This window comes from Balaenoptera ricei, chromosome 11 (assembly GCF_028023285.1).
Source record: "Balaenoptera ricei isolate mBalRic1 chromosome 11, mBalRic1.hap2, whole genome shotgun sequence".
NCBI lineage: Eukaryota > Metazoa > Chordata > Mammalia > Artiodactyla > Balaenopteridae > Balaenoptera > Balaenoptera ricei.
The window spans coordinates 22,679,627-22,685,626 of record NC_082649.1 but is presented as its reverse complement, the minus strand read 5'-3'; the positions used below and the strand labels follow the sequence as shown (position 1 = coordinate 22,685,626).

The following is a 6,000-nucleotide window of genomic DNA, read 5'->3' as shown; positions in this document are numbered from 1 at the left end:
GGAAAACCATCAATGCTTATAAAAGCTCAAATGGGAAACAACCCAAATGTCCGTTCACAGAATAAAATGTACTGTGTTTATTCAACAACTAGAATACAGTAGTAAAAATGAGTTATTGTGGAGGGAATTCTGGGGTGTGATGAAATGTTCCATCTTGATTGTGGTGGTGTTTACTATTAGCCATATGCAAAGTTGTCAATCAAAGTCCCAGATGAGTGTTATCTGGGTATACAGGAGACTGCTGTCAAGAACTACCTTGTTCTTACTCATCTTAATTAACTGCAATTTCATCTTTCATCCTTTCTCCTACTCCTCATCCCAAAGACATAGCAACAATAGATTATATTGACTGAATTTCCACAGCGCCCACACTAGCCCAGCTTATCTTTACCAAAATGGATACTCATGTTTCCCAAACTATGAGCTTAAAAGCCACAACATTGAACATTTTCAACACAGACAAGGAGGAAATGAACAAATAAAGAAGTTTTTTAAAAGAAAAAAGAAAAATCCCGAGTTTGGCAAATGAGAAACAATATTGGATGGTAGTTGTGATAAATTATTATTATTCAAAAGTATTTACTGCCTCTTCCTGGGGTAAGATTATACTGCCCCACTCCACAGATATCAGATTTGACTCATTTACTTCACTCTGGATAATGAAATGTGAGCAGACTTGACATGTTACTTTTGGGCACAAAACAAGAAACAGTCCTTGATTTGCCATTGCTTTTTTCTTCCTCTGTCAAGAGGCCATCAGTGTTTCAGGTTGAGGTGGCTCCGTTATCCTGGGTGGAGTCATGATGGACAAATAGCAGGAACAGTGTATCTGTTACGGTAAGCCACTTTTATTCTTGGGGTCGTTTGTTTCTGCAGCACTGCGAAAATGCTGTATTGACAATGTGATTGAATTAGCATCAGAAAATGACTTCGTCTTAACTCCAGTGGTTCACTATCTGAACAAACTTGAACAAGTCCTTAAACATTTTTGGAGTTGAATATGAAAGACGATAATATGCTCAACGTTTGGGATTGTCACTGGTGTTCAAAGAGGAAATAAATTCAGAAGCTTTTGGCACATTCTAAAGTACTACAGAAATGTAAGGTATTACAATATTTTCACTCAAAGTCTGGACTCAGACCTGGTGTCTGTGGCATCATTTTAGCTTCTGTGTTGCTGTGAGGCATAGTAATCATCACATTGTCAAGCCCTTTGTTCAGTCACTGAAATGCGCACAAACTGCATATGAATAAGACAGAAAAAGAAGATATGAGGATATTTCTCAAAAGAACAAAGAAAAATGACGAATTCAATAAAATTACTTTTGAAACCCACTCATTGCTAGGCTCTGTGGGTTAGTTGGTTAAAGTGCCTGCCTTGTAAATAGGATAGATCCTGGGTTCGAATCCCAGTAGGGCCTCCTTTGCACATTTCTGTATCCCTGGGAAGGGATGAAGAAATTGTCCGATAACAGTACTACAGTAGCCCCTGCCTCCTCCCAACCCCGGAAAAGTCAGAACCCTAAAAATTAGTTTAAACTTCCGCAACTCTCTTCTTCCCATCACAAAAAGGCAAGTGAACTTGCGAGGGTCGTTTTCTGGGGAAATACGGGATGGTTGTCCCGGGAGGGGTTCAGAGAGGTGTCGAATACGCACATTCTTGCCATTTGCGACAACATGGATTGACCATGGCTGTCAGAGGGGAGGGTAGTGGAAGGATGAGTGAAATAGGGAGATTAAGAGGTACAAAATTCCAGTTACAAAATGAATGAGTCATGGAGGTGAAATGTACAGCATGGGGAATATAGTCAATAATATTGCAATATCTTTGTATGGTGACAGATGGTAACTCGAGTTATCATGGTAATCATTTCATAATGAAAATATCAAATCACTACATTGTGCAATTGAAACTAATATAGTGTTGTAGGTCAAATATACTTCAATTAAAAAAAAAACTTTCCATAAATAAAAGAAAACCTGAATTCAACATAAAAAATATTTCATTAGCCCCACTGGCACTAGCATTTCTATAGTGTTGAAATAGAGTCTTGGATTCAACAGCTGAGTTTGTTGGGTTATAGATAATTGTTTTTCATCTATCTTTTAATCTAGTTTGTTGTATATTTTTTCCCATTTTCAGTTTGTCCATTTCTTTTACATGTAATTCCAGATATATGGAAATCACATATGCTGCTTGCAAAAGTGTTTGTAGTAAAGTCACTTGCTGTGACACAGTTAAGTCCACTCCTAAGTACACATCTGTCTTGCAGTCATTCAACTGAAATGAAATGGTCACTGTACCCAAATGATTCGAATGGCAAGACTGATAATGCTACACATGCACCAAGAGGATATGAAAATGTTTATCACTCACATAATGATGCTTTCTGGGGAGAGCAGGGGAGGCTCACAGGTAAGTCCAAAAACAGCTTGGAAGAGCAAGGAAGGGTGATGGGCTTTGGCTTTTATTGGGTTAGAGGGTGGGCTGGGGGGTGAAGATTCCTGAGAACCAGGATTCGTGTGGTTTGATCTTTTCTCTGAGAGAGCTTAAACACTTTCTTATGGGCTGGCTTAGATGTGAGTGAGAGTGATGGGTCTTGAAAGCTCTCAGTAAATATCAAAAATGGAGTCAACCTCTTAATTACAATACTCAATAGGAATTTGTGCACAAGTCCACAAAAAAGCATATACAACAGTGTTCCTAACAGCCCTATTCATGATATCCCCAAACTGGAAACAACCCATACATCCACCACTAGAATGGATAAATTGTGGCATATTCATACAATATGACTATATATATGGCAACAAAAAATATTGTTAAATGCAAAAACATGGATGAATCTCATAGTGCTGCACAAAAGTAGCCAGGCATAAAAGAGTATTTATTGTATAATTCTATTTATATGTTATTAAAATGTGCAAACCTAATAGATGATATCAGAGTCAAAAGACTGGTTACCCTTATGAGGAAAGTCATTAGGAGGCACGTGAGAGGGGCTTCTGGTGTGCTGGTAATGTTCTATTTCTTGACACAGACAGCCTAAGTGACAAAACTTAATTCTGGATCCCATTTGATGGAAATAGTGGCAATAAGTTGGAACAAAAGATCTGAGTGAGAGTTCATAGATATGTTCTCTTTGTAAATATTCAGTGATACATTAATACACATATATTCAGATATATACCTACATAAATATAAGTATTCTATATATGCTCATGTTTGGGCACTTTCCTGAATGTTTGTTACACTTCAATTAAAAAAAGTAGTTTGCTTTAAAAAGAAAAACAGTCACCAATTAGGAAAGAGAACATTGCCATTATTTTAGAACTTCCATTTGCCCCCCTCCACTTTACACCTCTCTCTCATCTAAGACAACCACAGTATTAATGCTTGTGATAATCATTCCCTTGATTTTACTTAATAGCTTTACTACTTATATATGTATCCGTAAAACATTAGATTATTTAGTATGCTTAGTTTGTGGTTTCTATAGATGATACCATGTTGTATTTGTTTTGGAATGTTTTCTTGTTATTGAAATATTATGTTAACATCTCATTCCGTGTGATTTCTAGGTTTTTCTTTATTGCGTATAATTGTTTTTGTAAATTTTTATAGCTGTCATGAAAATGTGTTAAAACTGACACTATAATACGTTTTTTTGGTTGATCTTTATACACAAGCATACGATCTGTTTTAAAAAAACATTTCTGTTTCTTCCTTTCTTCCTTACACGTTTTTTTACTCTCCTTTTGTCTAGTAGGGAATGGAAGTGGCAGTTCCTGGTTTACTCCACGTGTTCCCAATTTCAAACAGAATGTTTTGAATTTTTTGCCCTTAAGTATTATGTTTTCTGCAGATTATTTTTGTATTTTAAAAATCAGGTTAAAGAAGTTTCCTTCTATTTCCAAATTGTTGTACCATTAGTGGACACTGAAATTTATTAAATGCTTTTTTCTGCCTGTACAGAGGTGAACAAAACTTTTTTCCTTTAATTTCTTGATATGCTGGTTTTGATATTAGGATGAAAGTAGGCTTATAAAATGAGATGGAGAGGCTTCCCTCTGTTACTATATTTGGAAGTATTTGTGTCCAGTTGAAATTATTGTCTCTGGAATGTTTTATAGAACTTCCAGATTAAAATATCTGGGTTTGGAGTTTCTCTGTGGAAAAAATTTTGACTATTTATTCAATACATTTAATGGTTTAGGACTATTCATATTTGCTATTTCTTCTTTAACAAAATTTTGATTTTTTTTTTTTTTTTTTTTTTTTTTGCAAAATTGCTGTTTCATTTAAAATTTCAAATTAATTGGGCAAAATTCTTTACACCATTGCACATTCTGATCCACCTTCTGGAATACTCTTCTTCTGAGTTTTTTGGGTTTTTTTCGGTTTTTTTGGTTAACCTTTCGCGTCTTTTAGATTTCAGTTCCTGGAATGCTTACTGAAGGCTGGGTTAAGGATAGACCCCAGACAGTCTGTCACTTTGACCTGATGTGGCCCAGAGAACCGGGGTGGTGCTTTCCTGGAAAGCAAGAGAAAGAGCTCAGCCTCCTCAGGGTTCAGTCGCTGCTCAGAAGAGCTTTTGAGAAAACACTGTTTCTCCAGCACCTCTAAATTGTGCAAAACCTATGTAACCGACTTTGGGGGGCCGGGAGCCAGAATGTGCTGAGAAGGCAGGTTGGATAAAGACCAAAATCCGACCCTCCCAGTTCCTAATAATGGGGGATGAAGTCCCCCAGATGCCTCGGGTTCCAACCGGGTTGCTTTCACCACGCCCACAGCACCCCCAGGAAGAGTGTCCAAAGCAGGCGGTGCTGAGTAACCCGGCCAGCCTCGAGCGCACCTTCCCACTACCCGTGTGCTCTCCTCGCCCGCGCCATCGCTAGTGGGGGATCGGGATCCACTGAGATGAGGGCGGCTGGGGAAAATGAGGTGCCGGAAAGAAAATACACGAGCACCACAAATTGACTCAAAACCCCGCCTTTCTAACCTGAAGTCTGGCTCCTTACCTCTGAGCCACACAACACCGCAACCCAGTGGCTGCACAAGAGGAGGGCCATTTTCTAATTGCTCGCTAAGTGCAACTGTTGGACTTTTTAACAAAGGTCTCCCTGGAGGGTACTCAGCGGGTCTATTCATCGTGGTTTCCAAGAGGGGCCAGGCCTAGGAAGACGCTTCTCGATTCAATCCTAATTGAAGCAGTCTTGGCAGGATTGGGCGCCCAGCTGAGAGGGTGGCAGGAGGGGTCTTTCTTGTGATTTTCATTTATTCCCGGAGGGTCTTAATTCTGACTCTGTATCCATTCTGAAGGTAAACCGAGCGTTTGTAGCCGTGATTACAGAGGGACATTCAGTCCTTTTCTCCTTCTATTTCTTTACAGGTTAATGCAATCGGCTGAGAGAGGCATCACAATGCAAGTGTAAAATTTTGTTCAGAGAAGAAATTTGGTGTCAAACTAAGGGCAGGAGTTTGGAGAAAGGCGGAATTTCCATTTTGCCTTAGCCTCTTACCGTAATTTCTTGGAGAAGTTACTTGGCTTTTGTATCAATGACACCATCTTTTAAATAAGATTAGTGAGGAAGACGTCTCTTCGTAAGAATTATATCAATACTAAATAATACAGAAATAGTCCAGATTCTCAACACTTGTAAAATTTTTCACAGCTGGGAGCCCGGAGGACCACGTGGCCTAATGGATAAGGCGTCTGACTTCGGATCAGAAGATTGAGGGTTCGAATCCCTTCGTGGTTGTAAGTCCCTTTTTCACGCTCCGGTTCGCTTTTCCCAGGCATCACTGTCCCAGCTCTCAGATTCCAAATTATAGCATCTGAGCACTCCAGAGATCTCCACTCTGGTATGATTGATTCAGTAAGTGGGCTCGGCGCCAGCCCCCTGCATCCAACCGCTCGTACTTTAGAAGTCCTGGGCCAGACAGGCACACAGTTGTGGGAACAGGGAAAAGCGCCAGCCCTGGTCTTTCTGACCCTC

General features: G+C 39.4%; 1 non-coding gene across 1 annotated transcript; it reads left to right on the top strand.

The window, feature by feature from the left end:
- The first annotated feature begins 5,690 nt into the window (after positions 1–5,690).
- TRNAR-UCG (transfer RNA arginine (anticodon UCG)) lies at positions 5,691–5,763 on the top strand. Its single transcript has one exon. It is a non-coding gene; the product is annotated as a tRNA-Arg (tRNA).
- The last annotated feature ends 237 nt before the right edge of the window (positions 5,764–6,000 follow it).